The following is a 22,588-nucleotide window of genomic DNA, read 5'->3' as shown; positions in this document are numbered from 1 at the left end:
ACTAGTATTTTACTTCTTGAGACACCTTAAAGCTCCACAAAAATGAGCAATATAGGAGCCACTGGGTGGCTCAGTCGGTTAGCCGTCTGACTTCGGCTGAGGTCATGATCTCACAGTTTGTGGGGTTCATGGGTTGAGCCCCGCGTTGGGCTCTGTACTGACAGCTAGCTCAGAGCCTGGAGCCTGCTTCGGATTATGTGTCTCCCTCTCTCTCTGACCCTCCCCTGCTCGCTCGCGCTCTCTCTCTCTCTGTCTCTCAGAAATAAAACATTAAAAAAAAAATTTAATGAGCAATACTATCATTGATTATCAAAAGGAAAGGCAAAAATGTAGTGAAAACATGAATTTCCAATGAAATTTATTGTACCTTATTTCTTCAGAATGTTCCTATTTTATCTATTTATTTTTAATGTTTATTTATTTATTTTTGAGACAGAGAGACAGAGTAATCAGGGAAAGGGAAAAGGGAAAGGGAGACAGGGAATCCCAAGCAGCCTCCACACTGTCAGTGCAGAGCCCAGTGCAGGGCTCAAACTCACAAGTTGTGAGATCATGATCTGAGCTGAAACCAAGAGTTGGACACTTAACTGACTGAGCCACCCAGGCACCCCTGCTTGCTACCTTAAACACAAAAATACCTTTTCAAAGCAGGATACTATATTTAAACGTTTTGAATCTGCTGAGACAGAGGATAGGAGGACTAACTGCTATGAATTGTTCAAGCCTACACAGAGTTTTGTTTCAATCTCATGACACAGGCCTACCTTAAATTGTGCATGCTCACAAAGTAGAGAAAACATCCAAGACGGAGACAAATGGACTGCAGATTTGGGTTTACAGAAAGAATTCTAGCAACAAACATAACTTTGAAGATTATAGAATAGATTACAGCTGCATGAACCTGGTGTAAATAAAATTACTTCAGTTTCTTTAACCAAAAGCTCTCTTAGCATAATAAAGAACCAGGACTTAACAATCAATGTTAGCTTTAATTTGCAGCACTGGATCTCCGACACACAAAACTCCAGGAGAGCCATTGGTGAAGCTTCCCACCTTAAGTTAGCATATAATCTGAATCTATATTATTAGCAAAATAAAGTATATGAAAGTCAGTGCTCTCTGCCTGATGGAAATTCTGTGTCCTGTGGTCTTTCACTTTCAATATCTTGGTTTTGTGTGTTTTCAAGACATGGAGGCTATGAAATTAAGCAAGCATCAAATGAAAAAAAAAACAATGGTCTAAAAACTCAAAATCTCCAGTGCTGATTAATGGCAACAAAGACAGACTGGATGGAAGTACTATGAACTGGCTGTGTTTATAGGGTTTTCCACTTTAATGGAATAATGTAATGGTCAAGTCATCATTTGTATTTTATCTTCACTCTCACTGTTAATACCAAACATAAACTCATCTAATTTAGACTGAGACCTTATGTGACCTAATAAACAAAATTGGTGTAATCCAAAGAAATCTAGGGCATCAAGATGAGCTAAGAGGTTTTTTTTTTTTTGGTTCTGTAACACCATTACCAATTAGAATTATGACTACTGAAGGAAGATGAGATAGTAAAGCAGAATGACTCAGAAGATAAAAAAAGCCAAACTCATATTACTTAACTCCAGTAGAGTGTAATGGGAGAAGTATTGATTATATATGGCCATCATACTTTGTAATATTTTACATAATATAAATTTTTATACCATGGATTAGGGCACTATTTGTCATTCTTATTAAATTATCTTTACTGTTATACCTATGCCACTTTTCACATATGTAGCCTTACTGAAAACCTACATGTAAATGACATAAGTGTACTCTGAATCATTTTCCCATAGACTTAATATAGGATCTCAGATGTGTTTCTTTTTTGGTGTGACAGAGAATGGAGAAGGTGTCAAAAGTAAAGATTTAATATATATTTATGTGAGAGTTATACCATTATCAATTTCCTGCTCATATATACATATATATATATATGCTCAAACTTGTCACCAAATCCAAATGCATTTCTCACACTCACTGAAACCCAATAGCTTGAATTTCACATGTAGTTTTTAGTGATCCTATGGAACCAAAATGTTTAAATGATCACAGGGTTTCACATATTCTTGGTTTAAATTATGGTGACTGTTATATTTTCAAATGTATTTTTAAATTGTTTGCTGTTTTCATATATTAATGTCTTTCTTTTTTTTTTAGAATATTGATCATTCTCTAGAGCTACCCTTGAACTTTCACATACATAATAATAATAGCTACAAATGATGACAGGTATGTTTCTTTCTAATCCTTATAAATGTATTTTTCATACTTATTGATTTAAAAGAGACTCCAGTAATGTTGAGCAGAAAATTTGAAGACTCATTCCTGACTTTAAAGATAATGTTTTAATATTTAATTATGAAGTGTCTTGTTTCATGTAAGTAATATTTGGTGATGAACTTTTTAACATAGTATATAAGGTCTCTTCTATTCCTGTTTGCTGAGAATGCCATAAATGGGCTCTGAGTTTATTGGACAGTTTTCCTGCAAGTATTGAGAAAATCATGTTTTGAAACTTTTAAACCCAGTGTGATAAATTATACTGATAGGTATTTTAATGTTGTTAAACCTGCATTCTTAAAAAAATCCTTTTGTCATAATTTACATATACATAGTTTTGTTATATTTTGGTATTACTTTAATTAGGATTTTTGCATCTGTGTTTATAAAAGATAATGGTCTTCACTTCTCTTTTATTAACTGTCCCTGTCAGGTTATATCAAGATTTTGCAAATGTTACATTTGCTTTACCAAAACATAAAATTGTGGAGGAGCTTTCTTATTAATCCTTCCTTAAAACAGTGTGGATAAAATAGAGATTATCTAACACCTGATTGGTGATATTATCCTATAAAAATATTTAGAATTCATGTCACTTTGTTTATTTGGTGATTTTTGTTTTGTTTTGTTTGCTGTTACTGTTTTATTTTTTGATTGTTGTTGTTTTTTCCAATAATTAAATTATTAATGGTTGATTTAATGTCTTTTAATAGAATCATTCCGATTTTTATTTCTGATTTAATCTATTCTGTGAATTGTGCTTTTCTAAGGAACTTATATTTTCAAAATCATTAGCAAAAATGCTTTTTTGTATTAGTGTTCTAATTTTCATTTTTTAAAATAGTTTACAGTCAAGTTGGTTTCCATATAACACCCAGTGCTTATCCCCACAAGTGCCCTCCTCCATGCCTATCACCCCCCTTCCCCTCCCCCATCCCAATTACCCTCAGTTTGTTCTCAGCATTCAAGAGTCTCTCATGGTTTGCCTCTTTACTCTCCCCAACTATTTTCCCCTTCTTCTCCCCCATGGTCCTCCGTTAAGTTCCTCCTAATCTTCCTATATGTACAAACGTATGGTATCTGTCCTTCTCTGCCTGACTTATTTCGCTCAGCATAACACCCTCAAGGTCCATCCATGTTGCTGCACATGGCCAGATTTCATTGTTTCTCATTGCCATGTAGTATTCCATTGTAGAGATAAGCCACATCTTCTTGATCCATTTGTCTGTTGATGGACACTTAGGCTCTTTCCATGTTTTGGCTATTGTTGAGAGTGCTGCTATGAACATTGGGGTACGTGTGCCCCTATGCATCAGCACTCCTGGATCCCTTGGGTAAATTCCTCAGTGCTACTGCTGGGTCATAGGGGAGTTCTATTGTTAATTTTTTGAGGAACCTCCACACTGTTTTCCAGAGGGGCTGAACCAGTGTACATTCCCACCAACAGTATAGGAGGGTGCCCGTTTATCCACATCCTTGTCAGCATCTAGAGTCTCCTGATTTGCTCATTTTAGCCACTCTGACTGGCGTGAGGTGATATCTCAGTGTGGTTTTGATTTGTATTTCCCTGATGAGGAGGGATGCTGAGCATCGTTTCATGTGTCTGTTGGCCATCTGGATGTCCTGTTTGGAGAAGTGTCTGTTCATGTCTTCTGCCCATTTCTTCACTGGATTGTTTGTTTTTCAGGTGTGGAGTTTGGTGAGTTCCTTATAGATTTTGGATACTAGCCCTTTATCTGATATGTCATTTGCAACTATCTTTTCCCATTCCATCGATTGCCTATTAGTTTTATGGATTATTTCCTTTTATTAGTGCTCTAATTTCCTTATGGCTTCTTTCTTTTGCTTAATCTGCCAGAGATTTGTCTATTTCATTAATTTCTCTAAAACATTAACTTTGGGTATTGCTTGTCCTCTTTATTTTTTATTTTCTATTTAAAATTTTTCTGTACTTCTTATTTTATTCCTTCCTCTACTTTCTTTGGATAACTTTATTGTTTTTCTGTGTAAACTGGAAGCTACAATTTCAAGTCTTTCTTTTCTAATGTATGCATTTAAGGCTTTGCTTTCTAACAGTGGCTTCAGGTAAATGCCACACATTTTAATTTATAGTGTTTCCATTATCATTCAGGTATAAATATATTTTTTTTAATTTCCATCACCACTTTTACTTGAAATGTCCCATCAGTTATTTAAATCTAGGAGTTATTTTTAAATTTATTTTATTCCCAAATATATGGTGATTTTTTTGCCATGTTTTCCTAACTTTTAATTTTACTACATTCTATGCACATGCATTATCAGTATGCTTTATTTTATCCCTAAATGTGTTGTTATTAGTTAATAGTTCCTTATATGCTTGAAAAAATATATACTTTAATTCTTGGGTACAGGCTTCTATGTATGTTAACTTTGTAACTTCTTTTTATAGATCTTATATATGCTTAATGTATACATATAAGGAATATATATATATATAGCCATTTATATATAGCACACACACACACACACACACATATATCTACTTAATTTGTATATGGTAGATCTGAAAATTCCATAAAGAACTATGTTAGAATATACCATAATTATAGCTTTGATTATCATTTTTTGTAAATCAGTTCATTTTGCTTCATATATTTGGGGGCAACACTGTTGAATACATTGTGGTGAATTGCTCCTTTAATCAATTTGCTATAACCTTCTTTTTCCTAAAGAGTGCATTTGGCTTTAAAGTCTATTTTGTTTGATATTATTATAGTGACATCAGCTTTCTTTGTTTAGTATTTACCTCAAATATAATTTTCGATTCTTTTACACTCACATTTTTGTGTCTTTTATGCCTTAAGTAGGTCTTTTATAAATAAAACACAGGCAGATGGATTATTTCTTAATCTACCCGAAGAATTCTTGCCATTTAACTTGCAAATTTAGTCAATTTACTTTGAATTTATTTCTACGATTCTTTCAACTTTTAAAGGTTTTAAAAAAACTTTTAAAACTTTTTTTAACTTTTACTTTGAAATCATCCTAGAGTTATAAAATATACCTTTCATTCAATTTCCCCAATGTTAATATCAGAATAGCTATAGCATAATATCTTAATCAGGAAATTGACAGTGATACAAGCCATTGACATTATTCAGTTTTCACCAGTTTACATGTGCTCATGTGTGTATGCTCATGTGTGTTTGTGTGTGTGTAGGTGTATGGAGTTTTATCCCATGTGTAGATGGTGTATCTACCACCACAGTCAGAGAATAGTTTCATCTCCAAAATTCTCATTGTTACCCACGCCTATCTCCTTTCTCCCACCTTCCCTCCCAATTCCTGGAAGCCATTAATCTGTTCTCCATTTCTATCATTTTGTCATTTCAAGAACATTATCTAAATGGAATAATAGAGTATATATTATTTCTTTGAATGATTTTATTATTGTTTTTCTATACGTGTAAACTAGAAGCTACTCAGCTTCTGATTTCTTCACTATATCCTTATGAACCAAACAAGTTGTTGTGTGTGTTAATAGTTGTTTCCTTTTATTCCAGTGGCATGGAGACTGTAGATATTCTCATTCAAAAGGAGAGAAAAGAATTCTTTCCCTCTATTCTTTATTTAAGTCAATTCCAAGTTGACTTTCCCATAATGTCTCTACTAAATCTATTGTCAAGGTCATCTATGACCTCCATACTGCTAAATACAATGATTATTTCTCAGGCTTTATCTTACCTCACCTATAAGCAGCATTAAAAATAGTTGATCACTTCTTCCTTCTTGAAACACTTTCCTCATTTCGTCCCTAGGAGATGGCACTGTCTTATTTCCCTACTTATTTCACTAACTGGTCCTTTCTCAGTCTTTATACTTGTTTCCAGTTATTGCTATGACAAATTATTACAAATTTAGTAGTCCAAAGCAATACAAATTTATTATCCCACAGTTCTAGAAGTCAAAAGTCCAACATGGGCTCCCTTGCTACTATCAAGAAGTAAAGCCTTTTGGGGTCTCTAGAGAAGAACTGGTTCCTTGCCTTTTCCAGCTTCTAGAGGTTCTTGCATTCCATGGCTTATGTCCTCTTTGAAAAATCATTTCGCTCCAATGTCTGCTTCTGTCATCACATCTCTTTCTGATTCTGACTTTCCTACCTCCTTCTTATACGGACTTTTGTGATAACTTTGGACCTATGGGGATAATCCAGGCAAGATTCCCCATCTCAAGAGATTTAATTTAAATCTGTAATATCTCTGTGTCATGTAAGGTATATATTCACGGGTTTTGGGAAATTAGGATGTGGACATCTATGAAAGGCCATTATTCTATTTACCACATTCTCTCTTGCTGATTCCTTCACATCTCTGTAATCTAAACATTGGCTTACACTCCAAGCGCTCAATTCTCAGATCTTGTTTTCTTCTGTATCTACATACTCCTTAGGTTAGTTCAAAATGATGGTCCATAAAGCTCACATATACCATGGTTTGTAAATTCCAGGTATATGCTGATGATGTTCAAATGTGCATATCCAATCTAGACTTCTCCACTGTACCCCAAATGCACATTTGACAACCTCTACTAGTATTTCAAATGGGCATCTAAAATTCAGTATACCCCCAAATGTATTTTTTTCATTTATCTTATATCCACAAGCTTATTCTGAGAGAGTTACTCATCTCATTAATTAAAAATTCCAAGTTTGTTTACTCAAGATGAAACTTGTAACTCTCCTTTAAAGTCTGTCTGTTTCACAACCTATATCCAATATTCCAGGAAATCTTATCAGTTCTACCTTCAAGACATATTCTGAAACAAATGACATTTCTTCATCCCCACTACTAGGCTAGTAAAATCTACCATAATCTCTTGATTGGACACTAATATCCTCATCCTTCTCCCTTTTTGCATCCTTTTCTCTATGGCTTATTCTTAATGACCTGAATGAAAGCATAAGTCAGACCATTTTACTTCTAGTGGCTTCCCCTCACTCAGGGACAAAAACCAAGAAAATTTATAGAGGCCTGCTCTCCCTTTCCTACAATTTCTCTTTTGTTACCTCTACAGCTCCTTTTCTGTTACTTTCTCCTGGGTTCCCTCTATTCCTGCCCCACTAAACTCCTTTTCTACCCTTGAATAAAACAGGCATGCTCACCCAGTACAGATTTGTATTTTCTTTCTTCTTCCTGGTATGCTTTGCCCCAGAAGATGCCCTTGGCATGCTCCCATCTTTTCTCTGGGTCTTTGTTAAAATTGGATCTTCTCAAAAATTTGATCTTCTCTGACCACCCAAAAAAAAGCTGTGAGATCTATCTCTGCCCTAGCACTTCCCAGTCTTCTCTTCCAGTTTATTTGCCTCCCCAGCCCTCTTTCTCATGTGATGTATTCAGAAACTCATCATTTGTCCAGGTCCCTTCCAAGATTCTATGCCTAATTTTCTATTCTTTCTCTTCAAGACATGGGGCACCTGGGTGGCTTGGTTGGTTGAGCATTCGACTCTTGATCTCAGCTCAGGGCTTAATCTCAGGGTTGTGGTTCAAGCCCCACGTTAGGTTCCACACTGGGCATAGAGACTACTTAAAAAAAAAAAAGATAGCCCCCAAATTATTTAACCTTAAGGTGACACAAAACTTGGGTCTGTTTTACTTATTTATTTCTGTCCCCCCTCTATAAAAGTGTAAGCTCAATGAGGACAGGGGTTTTTGTGATTTTGGATTACTGTTGCATCTATATAGCACACAGGAGTACCTGTCATAGTATGTGGTAAATATTTGGGTTTTTTTTAAGTTTATTTATCCATTTTTGAGAGAAAGAAAGAAAGCATGAGTAGGGGAGGGACAATGAAAGAGAGAGGGAGACAGAACTGAAGCAGGCTCTAGGCTCTGATCTGTCAACACAGAGCCCGACGCAGGGTTCAAACCTACAAACTATGAGATCATGACCTGAGCTGAAGTCAGACACTTAACCAACTGAGCCACCCAGGTGCCCCATTTTTCTGTGGTAAATATTTGTTGAATCCATTAATAAAATCAGTACAAAACACAGGAAAAGGCCAATGGATATGAAGCTATAAAAGAAATAAATTATATATCTTTTAAAGTATCATAAATAGAGTTAAATATTATTCAGCAATATAGGAAAATACTTGCCACAACTCTGATAGACAATGCCTTTAACAGGCCAAACAAAAACTCATGTAAATGGATAAGACAAATTCTAATTATTCTATAGGAAGATATGTAAGCAGTTATTTGCCAGCTTTAGTAAAATGATGCCTTTGTGCCCTTGGAATAAAGATTTATGTAGTTTAAAATGGAAGGAGCCAACAACTGATAACTAAATTATTTTGCTCAGTACTTACTCTTTATTAATATCTTATGTTGGCTCTATTCCAGGGTGTCTGGAACAGAACAATGAGTCACTATGGACCGCTTTCATAAAACAGAAGCAGTCACAAGGCTTTGGAGTTTGTATTTTTCAAGGAGTGAACAAGTACATTTTTCTATTCTTAATATGATAGTAATTATAGGAGTATTTATTAATGTTGAATAAGAAAATGATTGGTTTTGAATCACAAGCTACAAAACCAGAGGGCTACTTTGTACTGCTGTTTTTTTAATTATAAACAACATGCATACAGTTTCTCTAATATAAGCTCTAATTCCAGTAGAATTTGTGGTAGGGTTGTTTATTCATAGCATCTGTTCTTGAAACAGTTACCTAGAATGGTTAAATATTTTTAAATGAATTGTGTGTATACGATTTCAGATCTTTCTATTTTTCTTTTTTTTAAACATTTACTTCTTTTCTGATTATAAAAATAATTCTGTTAATTCATAGTAAAATAAATTACAATATAGAGGAATATAAAGAAGAAATTTTTCCCTATTCTTACCATATAAAGTTTCTATGTTTTAATATTTAGTTTACAGTAAATTTTAAACTGTATTTTAGCAAAACTAGGATCTTACCTTAAATACTATTTTGCTTCTTGATTTTCTAATTCAGTCTTATATTGTGAGCATTTCTCAATTGTATATTGCTCAAAAATATAAAAACTCAGTTTTAATTTTATAAATGCATTATATTTTCTTTATATATAAAATTGGTCATGTACCTCTATTTCCATATAGACTTAAATGAAACTAGGTTTAACGCAATAGTCTACAAGTAACCAGGATCTAGGTTTCGTTTGATGAAATCAGAGCTAAGGGCCATTTTTATTAAATTGCATTGCCCGCAATACAAGGAGTCAGGCTGCATAACACTCATCAGTCTGTTGTTCTCTTTGGTAAGTCTGGTTCAGACCTAGATGGTTGCTTATCAAAGGTTGTACATTAATGAGCCTTCCAAACACAGTGAGATACTGTGGCTCAATCAATTGCATTTTTTTGATGATGGAATCACACACTTCCAGCCCTAGCCTTGGATACTTCATCTGAACGGGCAAGACTATTTGTGACTTTTCTAATATCTGGAAGATATTTATAAGCCAGCAGCCTTTCCAATGTCTTCTGGATCTTAAAAAAAATTTTTAGTAAGCAACAAATATCATAGAAAGGCCAAATTGACATGTTAAGAAACCAAGACCATAAATAATTAAAAGCCAGTGCTTTCCAGAAAAGTCTGGAATTTCTTCTACCTGAGACAGAAAAGCGATTATAATAGGCTATGTTTTTAAAGCTCCTTCCTTGTTCCCAAAGGACATTGCCTTTGGCTTACCTGAGTTCACCTCCCTGGTTGACCTAAAACATTTTAAAAAATACATTCATTTGTAAACATCAACAACTAGTCTAAGGAAAATGCCACATTAACCTTTCAATAGCTATAAACACCAATTCAAAGAATAAGGATGAGAGTGTTATTTTTAAAGTTAAGAAGGACCCACAGGGTAGGATGGGAAAAAAGATAAGAGTATTTTTTAAGCTTAGAAGTTGGTAAGTAGGTTGTTAATTTTGAATCTCTTTCTTCTTAATCTTAAAATTTCATTCCAGTATTATTGCATGTGTAATTCCATTCATTTATATAGAAATCTAGACTCAGAACCATTAGATTGATAAGATTTTCCTTTTAGAATAACTTGCATGTATTTCATTCAGTAGTTCTTGTCCTAACTTTACCTTTCATTTCTGTGGCAGTTATAGAGATTAATTTATAAACAAAACAAAACAAAACTTCCTACTCTGTTAGTGTTCGTAATTCAAATGCCCACCATTTCATACAATCTAATTAAAAATGAGACTCTTACCATTTTTAAAAAAATTTTTTAAATGCTTATTTATTTTTGACAGAAAGAGACAGAGCATGAGCAGTGGAGGAGCAGAGAGAGTAGGAGACATAGAATCTGAAGCCGACTCCAGGCTCTGAGCTGTCAGCACAGAGCCCGACTCAGGACTCGAACTCACAAACTGCGAGATCATGACCTGAGCCAATGTCAGATGCCCAACCAACTGAGCCACCTAGGTACCCCCACTCTATTATTTTTAAAATGAAGAAATGAAGAGCTGTTTTAGATTTCTCATATGGTTTATTCCAACAGAGAAATCACTTTAAAGCTTTTTGGCTTTTTTCTCTCACTTTCCTTATGAATTCATTATTTTTAGAATAGTCACAGAATGTATAGATTTATCCCAAATATATGATGAAGTTATATTTTTAAACAATCTAAATCAATTGAAAGTAATGCTTAGATACTAAATTATGAAGGACTAGAATTCTCAAAAATGTCTATACTAAAATTCTGAATAAAATACTCATCATTCACTAACATATAAGCAGTGTTAGCCAAGATACATGAAATTGCTCAGAAAATTACAATTTTTTAATATTTATCTTAGTGCACTTGTTTTTAAAGATCTATGTTGCTCACCAAATTTTCCAACCAAAGACTGACCTCTGATATTTTAAATACTTAGGGATCTGAGAGAATCAGTTTCTATGTCAAGTAGACTCAATAAACACCAACCCTGGTGGTTACATAACTGAAACTTCTACCACTCATGTTTAAAAAATGTAATTTATTGTCTATCAGTCAATGGATGGAATTAGTCAATGTCCAAACAACAGTCAGTGTATATGTGTGTAGAATATACATATATGTATATATTTATGAATACATACACACATATATTCTGAATATGTGGATTTTGCTTTGGAAGACAGAAATTAAAGTTTAATAAGAATATTCTATATGACAGCGTAGAGGACATTAACTATTACATCTGCCTGAAACTCCCTGAGGCAGACAGACTCTCTCCTCTGCTGTCTTTGTCCCAGAGGCTAACCTGTGTGAAAGGTATTAACAGATTCCTGTGCCTTTGGGCTTCCATGTTGTTTTAGCCAATGAGGAGTTCTGACACGATGTGGGAGACAAGGTATGGAAGGTGCATATTTCCCAAGTCTTTCCTCATGAGGTTGCCCTGGGCTGGCCATGTCCCTGAACACAAGGTTACTGTTTCTCTGAAGGCAGCCTGGACTATCCACCTATCTCATTCTGGGCTCTAGTCAACTCTCTCTCCTCTCATCCTTAACAGTTTAGAGATGCGGCTAGCCCAGGTCTGTGCATAATCCCTTAGAGTTTTCCAATTTGCCCACATTTTTGTGGTCAGCCACTTTTTATAGAAACTTTTCTTGAATTATTATCATTTGTGTGGGCCACGTGCTTTCTGTTGAAGTCCTATTATGTCTCTTTTTCAAGAATTACTCCTATCCTGGGATATATCCTCATGCCCATATTAGTACATTAACTTACCCACTGGCACAGTTCACTGGGTATAGAAAAAACACCAGGACTAAGATGAGCAAAGAAAACTCCCTTCCTAGAAATTTGGAAACAAAACTAAGATATTACAACTCAGCCTGACTGTGACTTTGAGCAGAAGAAATGTCAACTGTAAGCTTTTGAAGAGTGCAAGCACTCAGGCCTGAGGGAATGGGAAGGAAGTCAACGTATGGATGAGAGGTGCAAGATTTTTAGTGTTCAAATCCGATTCCAGGTATTACCGAAGCTAAGCTTCATTCTCCTCCATGGCTTCTGAGATGTGCCCACGTGTTCTCACCATTGCCTCCCTTTGATGTCACACCTAGTTTAAGATGGGCTTCCGCTACTTGGAACAAAAGATCCCACATGTAGCCAGCACTGTGCTTAATGTTTTCACATTAGATTCTCATTTGTAGCTCTTGACTCCACAAAATCCCTGCAGGGAAGATATCAGTATTTTCCTTTATAAGACAAAAACTAAGGCTCAAAGAGGCTAAGACACATATTCAAGATCACACAGCTATGTAAATGACAGAACTGAGATGTGCACCCAAAATTACAAACCCAAGGTACATTAAATGCATTCTTTATGGCAAAATTTTATTGGTTTTGGAAAAGGATGTATTTCTACCATGTTTAACCAGAAGTTGACTTAACTTTCTAATATGCAAATCTATCATGCCACTCTTTTCTCTGCTGAAGAATATTTCAGTGCCTATTACTACTGTTCCCACATAGGGTAGAAAGACTGGCATGATCCAGGCCCTGCCTGAGTCTTCTGCTTCATCTCCTGCATCTGTACTCCACTGACCCTGTATTCCAGCCAGCCTCAAATTGTTCCAGTTCTTTAAAAACACTATGAGCTCCCTCACTGTAACTCTCTCATGCATACATTTCTTTCTTTCCCTGGATAACTTCTTCTAATCTCATCTTAGCCATAATTTCCTAAAGGAATAAGGAAATTATTTCTAGGTCAGGTACCCCTCCTGTGTGCTCCTGTACTGCCCTGAGCTTCCTTTGACAGGTCCCTAATTTGCCGCAGTGTATCCTAGGCTCCAACGGGCAAGGTCACATCTCCCTATTGTATCCACTGAGCCCAGTGCCCGGTGTGGAACAGGTATTCAATAATTATTTATTAAGTGAGTGGAGGAATTTACTGTGTTACTCTGAATGTATTAGCTCTCATTAAAAAAAAAAAAAAAGCATAACTGTTTTTCAATCAAATTCTAAAGTTTAAAATATCTCTAGTGCTAAAACTATATAATCAGTACATGATTTTATTGTTTACTCTCCATTCCCCACCTATATTTTATTCAAAATACTTGGAATTTTCATTGATATTATTATTAATATTTTTACATGTCCACACAGCTTTAGAAATCCTTTCACAAGAGAATTACTATTATACCAAATATTGTTTAATCTAGTTATTAAACTTAACAAGTTTTACAAGATTTATCATCCCTGCTTCTTATCTTTTATCTTCGTCTTTTCCTTTGTTAGATTGATCGATTGATTTTTCTTTTTTTTTATTTCTCAGAGAGAGAGAGACAGCGTGAGCAGGGGAGGGGCAGAGAGAGAGAGGGAGTCACAGACTTAAACAGGCTCCAGGCTCTGAGCTGGCAGTCAGCACAGAGCCCGACGCGGGGCTCGAACCCACGAACCGCGAGATCATGACCTAAGCGAAAGTCGGACGCTTAACCGACTAAGCCACCCAGGTGCCCCTGATCGATTGATTTTGGCCTATAAAGCAAATTTTTCCAAAACTCACTGCATGTTTGAATTGATCTCTGTTGTACCTGTTAAAAACAGGACAAAAGGCCCAATTTAAAGTCACTTATGCTACGTTTTATATCCCCAAAGCAAAACAACTTAATTACAAATTTTGGCTGTCCCAGAAATGGAATCTGAAACCAGTCAATCAAGAAGTACCCAATCTCCACTCCTTGGTTAGGTAATCTGCCGGACAGACCCCTACTATCCCCTAAAGGAAAGTGACCTTGTAATAACAAACCCATTCTCTGGCCTCATATAACTTCCTTGTTCTTTCCCCCTCCTGCCTATAAAACGCTTTCATTTCTGTATAGCTCCTTAGACCACCTTTCTGCTAGATTTGATGTTGCCTGATTCAAATCAATTTTCACTCAAACTCTTAAAATTCTTAATTTGCCTCACTTTATCTTTTTTCTTTCTTTAGAAGGGGAGAGGGCATGGGCAGGGGAGAGTGGCAGAGGGAGGGAGGGATGGAGGGAGGGAGGGAGGGAGAGAGAGAGAGAGAGAGAGAGAGAGAGAGAATGAATCTTAAGTAGGCTCCATGCTCAGCTCAGCATGGAACCCAATGTGGGGCTTGATCCCATGACTCTGGTATCATGATGTGAGCCAAAATCAAAGAGTTAGATGCTCAACCAACTAAAACATCCAAGCGCAACCTCACTGTATCTTTTAACAACTCTTACTTTTTAATACTATCTGAGTATAGAATTCTAGATTCAGAAGCATTTCCTTTCAGAACTTTGAAGGGTTTGACCCAGGTTTTCTCCTGATTTCCCAAGTTATATGTGACACTAAAACCAGTGTGATTCTCTGTTTTATAAATAATCTAATATTTCTCTCTAGAAATTTTCAGAGTTTTCCTTTCTCCTTGAAGTTCATAACTTTTACCAAGATATATCCAGATTTGGATCAGTATTCTTTACATGTGCCTGGCATGTTGCATGCATCTCACATCCAAAGGTGTGTACGTGTGTGTTCAGTTCAAGAAATAGTTTTTTTATTAATTTGCTTTTCAATTTTTGTTCTTATTAATTCTCCCAAATTCTTTTTTATTCTCTACTCTGGGAAATTTCCTTCAGATCACTGATAGTCTTAGCTCTGTCCATTCCATCAGTTTAGCCTGTGTGTGTTTTATTTCAGCAAGTACAAATTGTACTCTTGTAAGAAAAGAGTACAAATTAATGTGTTTGTACTCTTTCTTGCCCTCTAATTACCTGCTTTTCATGGCTGGCAGTTCTTGTGCTTATGAATACTATATTTTCTTGAAGTCCTCTGAATTTACTAATTTTTAAAAATTATCTTTAACCTTTTGTGTTATCTTCATTTCTATTGTGGTTACTTGACTTGTTGATTATGATCTCTTTCAGGCTATTAGTTTTTCCCAAACGTTTTATGATCTATGGTTACTGATTCATATTTATAACTGAAATAAGACGTTCATTGATTTAACTAGTTAGTAGGAGTTTCCCCATAATTGCCTGTATCATTTACACAAAGGCTAGTCCCTAGTCTAAGAGAGCTGACTGTGAGATCAGGATTTTTGGGTAAATGGCGGGGGGTGGTGGGCATAGCACCATCAGATGTCGGATTCCCTTTAGGTACATGGTGAGAACAAGCCAGGACCTTTTTGGTTGTCAAACTACGGAAGAACTTACTAAGGATGGAAGGTTATAGACTTCACTCTTACAATGTACTTTCCACTTCCTTTTTCCTTTCTTCTTTCCATACTTGTTCATGGTGTTTATTTTCTGCTTTGTGGTTTTGTTCTAGCTTGCTCATATGTTGGCTGTTTACCCCAGATGTAGCTCATCTTGTCAGCAATTCTACACAGATGTTTTCAGTGCATCCTCCCTCTCGCTACCATACCACTCCCAGCTCCCCATAGTGGTAACCAGAAATCAGCTCCCTGGCCTGGAATTCCTTCCGAGATGAGCCATATTCTCTTCCTAACTCCACAGGGTATATTATAGCACTCTGTCTCTCAAACATGGTCACCTGTCCTAGCATCCCTTTCCCTGGCAAGCCTCTGGGTTCTCTCACAGCTAATCCTAACTTCCACTGGGGACTCCCTAGAAGCTAATGGAAATTTGGATTCTCTGCCCACTCCTGTTCAGAAAGAGGCTGTTTTATTGCATAACTCCAGGTGGGTACCATTCCTTTTTTAAAATTATTATTATAAATAATGCCTTTGGATGCCATGACACCTGATCTACCATGCCTTCCATTCTTGTGGTTTGGGATATCTTTGTAAGTCCCCACTTAAAATTTTTTTAAATAAAAACAATTCATAAGCCTTACTCCTGATTTTTCCCATTACTGGCATAATTTTGATGCTGAGTCTGGAGAGGCACAAAAACTTTAGAGACAGACAGACTCAAAGTGGATATCACTTAAGAATCAAAGTAGATATCATTTAAATACCTATAAGAATTGTAGCCCTGCAGGTGAGAAAAAATGCACGAAAAAAAAAATCCAGACCAAGATCAAGCAAAAAAAGATTTGAATCTGATCAAGTGGTGAAGTTGCTTAGATGGGAAGTGCCAACTTACATTAGATTTCATAAATAACTAATGTGTGACTTGAGCCCAGCAGATGTGAGCTGTGCAATAACTATGTTTGAGGATCATGAACTAGTAGACATGAGGTCTCCAAATGTAACATACACCTGAAAAATCACCTGAGACACCTAATGCACCTGATAAGTCACCTGAGATAACTAATGTTCCACATTTCCTGCGAAAGAAACAAAGAAACAAAGAAAATAAATTATTAATATACAACCTCAGCGAGCTGAGAAGTTCACCCTAAATTCACTTTAGAAGGTAACCCCAACTACTTGGGATAGTTTAATTATTTTTATAGTGAATGCCTTACCCTTGAGGAGCTTTAGAATTAAATATAGCTGTAGTTATTGGACTTCAGCATGCATCAGAATGACCAGTAGGTCTTATTAAGACACAAATTGCTGAATCTCATGACAATTTCAGATTCAGGAGATCTGGGGTGGGGCCTGACAGTTCTCATTTCTAACAGTTGTCTAGGTGATGCTGGTGCTTCGAGTTCTCGGACCACATTTAAAGAACTGAAGAAGAGAAATGAAAGTGAAAATAATGCTTATAATATTAATATTTTCTGTTAGTTTTGGGAATAGCCTCTATACATTGATTGTTTTAATTGCTTATAATCTTTAAGAGTATTTGGAATATTAGGGCATCTAAAAATCATCCTTATGCTTCCAATTTAAGTATACAATTGAGTTATGGATTTAGACTTAGAGTTTTAGGCTGAGAGGTACAAGAATATTTGACCAAGTGTAAAAACAGTATTAGAATATTTAAGAGATTTTAAATTGTTATAATATAATTACTAAAATACATACACATTTAACTTATGAGATTTATAAGATGTATTTTGACACTTGGGAAGGTTTGTTTGTTAGACAAAGTACTTAAAAACAAAACCAAATATACTAGATATGTAATGCAGTTTAGAGTTCTTAAAATAATTTAATTAACCAAGTTGTAAAATCTCCCTTAGAGGTTATTAAAATTTTCTATACTAATAAACATATAATAAATAAAATCATAAGATTTGTAACTTGGGCTTCAAAGCATAAGGAAGAACTAGATTTACTTTGAAATATCAATGAAACAAGTCATAGTTTAAAAAAAGAAGCTTCTGGATGATTTTTCCTGTGTATAAAAGTCATCATCAAGGATGTCACACCTACACTGAACCCCCAAATTACAAGGGAAATCCTTTTGTGTTCCTATCTTCTTCCCCTCTTCCAATAGTACTCATGGGTTGGGGGTTAAAATAGGTTAGAATCCTGCTTTTAACTCCTTCTAACAGTTTCTTCCCAGCTTCTTCCCCCTCCCTACTTCAAGGATCAGAGAGGGAAATACTCATTCTACTGGTTAACATCACCTATCAATCTTATCTTCCTCATACCTGAAACCTTACTAGGAGATCGGGAGATCCAATACCGGCCAGTTTGGTTTTTTGTTTGCTGATCTGTGTCAAACATTGTTAACTCGTCCATGGGCAAATCATAGTTTTAAGTCTTGAGTTGGGGAAAAGTTGAAGTGTCAAAACTATGCAGGGTACTTAGTACCATACACGACCACCCTGTCTTGTAAACATAATTAGTATGTCCCATGTTTCCTCAGTGGGAAAAAAAAAGAAAGAAAAATACGAAGAAAGTCATATTTATATTAGTCCTTCAAGATATCGTGTTTCCCTGTCATCTCCTTGATACTTCCAGTATTTTCTTAAGATTTTCAGTTTCAACTATTTCTGAGAATCCATACCTATAAATCATTGCTAGTGAGTCTCAGTGCTCAGTGGAAGAGTAGGAATTTAGGTGTTCGCCTTGAGGTTGGGCTTCAAACCAGTAGCACCAGTGATAATTCTGTGGGAAACTGATTACCACCAGTTAACTGCTGAGGACAACCCTACAGACCCTTTCAAAGTGAGGGAGGATCTTCTCTGTGTTGTGCACAGTCAAGGTGTGTCCTTCAGGCAAGCTGTACAGGCCCAAAAGTGTTGTATGTCACCTGTATACACAAAAGCACTTGAGAAAATGCAGATGCACACATGCACAATTTCCTTTAAGGAGCACACATGCAATCAGACACAACGGTGGGTCCTGGTGTCTGCTCTACGTGGAATCGAAAACTGCCGTTCCTTTACAATCCTTAAACTTTACATCTCAATATTCACACAGGTTCAGACTCGTTATTAGTAAGCAGAAATTGTTGTCCTTGTAACCCTTATACGATCGACAGCCATTCCCATCCAACAGATGTATTTTTATATATGAAATGTATTGAAGGGTCAGATTTACAGTCTTTTTTTGCCCCCACAGCATCTTATCAGTTTTATGTGTAACCTACTGGATACAAAACATTTAGGGAAAAGGACAAAACAAACCTTGCCCACTAATAGTATGCAAGCATCAAAATGCACATAGATATGGAATAGGGAATGTGATACCTACATCATCCAGAGTCAATCAACAGAGGCTGTGCTCTAGAAAAGATCTCACAGCTAAGATGAGCATTATACATATTTTTTTGTTTGAGTTATATTCTTTTTTACTTTTCAAGTTTGTATTTAAATACCAGGTAGTTAACATACAGTGCAATACTGGTTTGAGGAGAATTCAGTGATGTATCACTTACATGCAACATTGAGTGCTCAGCATAAAAAGTTCCCTCCATAATACTCATCCTCCATCTAACCCAACCCCACCCACCTCCCTCCATTTGTTCTCTATCTTTAAGGGTCTCTTATAGTTTGTTTCTCTGTTTCTTTTTTCTATTTTTGGCCCCTCCCATATATTCATGTTTTGTTACTTAAATTCCACATATGAGTGAGATCATGTGGTATTTGTCTTTATAAGACTGACTTATTCCGCTTATCATAATACACTTTAGCTGCATCCACATTGTTGCAAATGGCAAGATTTCATTCTTTTTAATGGCTGAGTAATATTCTTATATATGTATATATGTACATATATTCAAAAAAATATATATATATATGCTTCTTGGTCCATTCATCAGTTGATGGACATTTGGCTCTTTCATAGTTTGGCTGTTATTGATAATCTTCCTGTAAACATTAAGGTATATGTACTTCTTTGAATCCATATTTTTGTATCCTTTGGGTAAGTACTCAGAGTGCAATTGCTGAATCATAGGTAGTTCTATTTTTAACTTTTTGAGAAGCCTCCATACTATTTTCCAGACTGATTGTACCGGTTTGCTTTCCCACCAACAGTGTAAGAGGGTTCTCCTTTTCTCCACATCCTCACCAGGTGTGAGGTGGTATCTCATCATGGTTTTGATTTGTATTTCCCTGATGATGAGTGATATTGAGCATCTTTTCATGTATCTGTTAGCCTTCTGGGTGTCTTCTTTGGAAAACTGTCTATTCATGTCTTCTGCCCATTTTTAACTGGATTGTTTTTTGAGTGTTGAGTTTGATAAATTCTTTGTAGATTTTGAATACTGACCTTTTAACAGATATGTCATTTGCAAATATCTTCTCGCATTCTATAAGCTGCCTTTTATTTTGGTGATTGTTTCCTTCATTGTACAGAAGCTTTTTATCTTGATGAAGTCCCCAAAGTTCTTGTGTGCTTTTGTTTCTCTTGCTTCAGGCAATTTGTCTAGTAAGAAGCTGCTGTGGGGGCATCTGAGTGGCTCAGTCAGGTAGGTGTCTGACTTCAGCTCAGGTCATGATCTCACAGTCCGTGGGTTTGAGCCCCTCATTGGGCTCTGTGCTGACAGTTCAGAACCTGGGGCCTGCTTCGGATTCTGTGTCCCCCTCTGTCTCTGCCCCTACCCCACTCACTCTCTGTCTCTGTCTCTCAAAATAAAATAAAGACATTAAAAAAGAAAAAAAAGAAATTGCTGTGGCTGACATCAAAGACGTTGTTACCTGTTTTCCCCTCTAGGATTTTGATGGTTTCTTGTCTCAAACTTATGTATTTCATCAATTTGGAATTTATTTTTGTATATGGTGTAAAAAAGTGGTCCAGTTTCATTCTTCTGCATATTGCTGTTCAGTCCTCCCAACACCATTTGTTGAAAAGACTGTCTTTTTTCCAATGGGTATTATTTTCTGTTTTGTTGAAGATGAATTGACTATATGGTTGTGGGTCCATTTCTGGGTTTTCTATTTTGTTCCATTGATGTATGTTTCTGTTTTTGTGCCAGTGCCATACTGTCTTGATGACTACAACTTTGTAATACAGTTTGAAGTCTGGAATTGTGATGCCTCCAGCTTTACCTTTCTTTTTCAGGATAACTTTGGTTATTCAGGATCTTTTGTGATTCTATACAAATTTTAGGATTGTTTGCTATAGCTCTGTGAAAAATGTTGGCAGTATTTTGATAAGGATTGCATTAAATGTGTAGATTGCTTTGAGTAGTGTAGACATTTTAACAATGTTTGTTCTTCCAATCCATGAGGATGGAATGTCTTTCCATTTATTTGTATCCTCTTCAATTTCTTTCATAAGTGGTCTATAGTTTTCAGGGTACAGATCTTTTGCTTCTTTGGTTATGTTTATTTCTAGGTATCTTATGGTTTTTGGTATAACTAAATGGGATCTATTTTTTTCTTTTTCTGCCACTTCATTGTTGGTGTATAGAACAACACATTCTTGTATGCTGATTTTATACTCTGCAACACTTTTATATTCATGTCATAGTTTTAGCAATTCATATTGGAGTCTTTCAGGTTTTCTACATAGAGTATCATGTTGTCTGCAGAGAAAGATTGACTTCTTCCTTGCCAATTTGGATGCAATTTATTTCTTCATTGTCTAATTGCTGAGGCTAGGACTTCCAGTATTATGTTAAACAGTAATGGTGAGAGTGGACATTCCTGTCCTGTTCCTGACCTTAGAAGAAAAGCTCTCAGCTTTTCCCCATTGAGGATATTAGCTGTAGGTCTTTTTGTATACAGCCTTTATGATGTTGAGGTATGTTCTATCTGTCCCTACTTTGCTGAGAGTTTTTATCAAGAATGAGTGCTGTATTTCTCTTTCTGAATCTATTGACAGGATCATATGGTTCCTCCTCTTTCTTTTATTAATGTGTTATATCATGTTGATTGATTTGAGAAACTAAACCACTCTTGCAGTCCAGAAATAAATCTCACTTGATAGTGGTGAATTATTCTTTTAATGTAATGTTGGATTCAATTTGCTAGTTTCTTGTTGAGAATTTTTGCATCCATGTTCATCAGGGATATTGGACTGTATATTGGACCCCTTTATAGTGGGGTCTTTGGTTTGGGAATCAATGGTAGAAGGAGTTTGGAAGTTTCCTCTATTTATATTTTTTTGGAACAGTTTGAGAAGAATATGTATTAACTCTTCTTTAAATGTCTAGCAGAATTCCCCTAGGAAACCAACTGGCCATGGACTTTTGTTTGTTGGGAGATTTTTGATTACTGATTCAATTTCTTTACTGGTTATGGGTCTGTTCAAATTTTCTATATCTTCCTGTTTCAGTTTATATAGTTTGTATGTTTCTAGGAATCTGTCCATTTCTTTGTGATTGCCCAGTTTTTGTTGGCATGTAATTTTTCATAATATTCTCGTATGGTTATTTGTATTTTGGTGGTATTGATTGTGAGCTCTCTTCTTTTATCTGTGATTTTATTTATTTGGGTATTTTCTCTTTTCTGCTTAAATGATCTGCCCATTGCTGTGAGTGTAGTATTAAAGTCCCCTATGATTGTATTATTATCCTGAGTTTCTTTATGTTTGTTTTTAATTGATTTACATATTTGGGTGCTTCAAGTTGGGGCATAAATATTTATAATTGTTAGACCTTCTTGATGTATAGACCCCTTAATTATGATATAATGCTCTACTTCAACTCTCGTTACAGTTTTTGGTTTAAAATCTAGTTTGATGTAAGCATGGTTACTTCAGCTTTCTTTTGATGTCCATTAGCATAATAGATGATTTTCTATCCCTTCACATTCAATCTGCAGATGTCTTTAGGTCTAAAGTGAATCTCTTGTAGGCAGCATCAAGATGGATCTTGTTTCTGTTTTGTTTTCTTTTTTTAATCCATTCTGATACCCTGTCTTTTGATTGGCTCATTTAGCCCATTTACATTCATATTGATTGTTGAAAGATATTAATTTGATGACATTGTGTTACCTGTAAAGTTGGTGTTTCTGGTGATGTTCTCTGTTCTTTGTTCTCTGGTGATGGT

The sequence above is a fragment of the Hyaena hyaena genome, unplaced genomic scaffold, assembly GCF_003009895.1.
Source record: "Hyaena hyaena isolate Hyena2069 unplaced genomic scaffold, ASM300989v1 scaffold_1116, whole genome shotgun sequence".
In the NCBI taxonomy this organism is placed as follows: Eukaryota; Metazoa; Chordata; class Mammalia; order Carnivora; family Hyaenidae; genus Hyaena; species Hyaena hyaena.
This window is presented reverse-complemented; position numbering follows the sequence as displayed.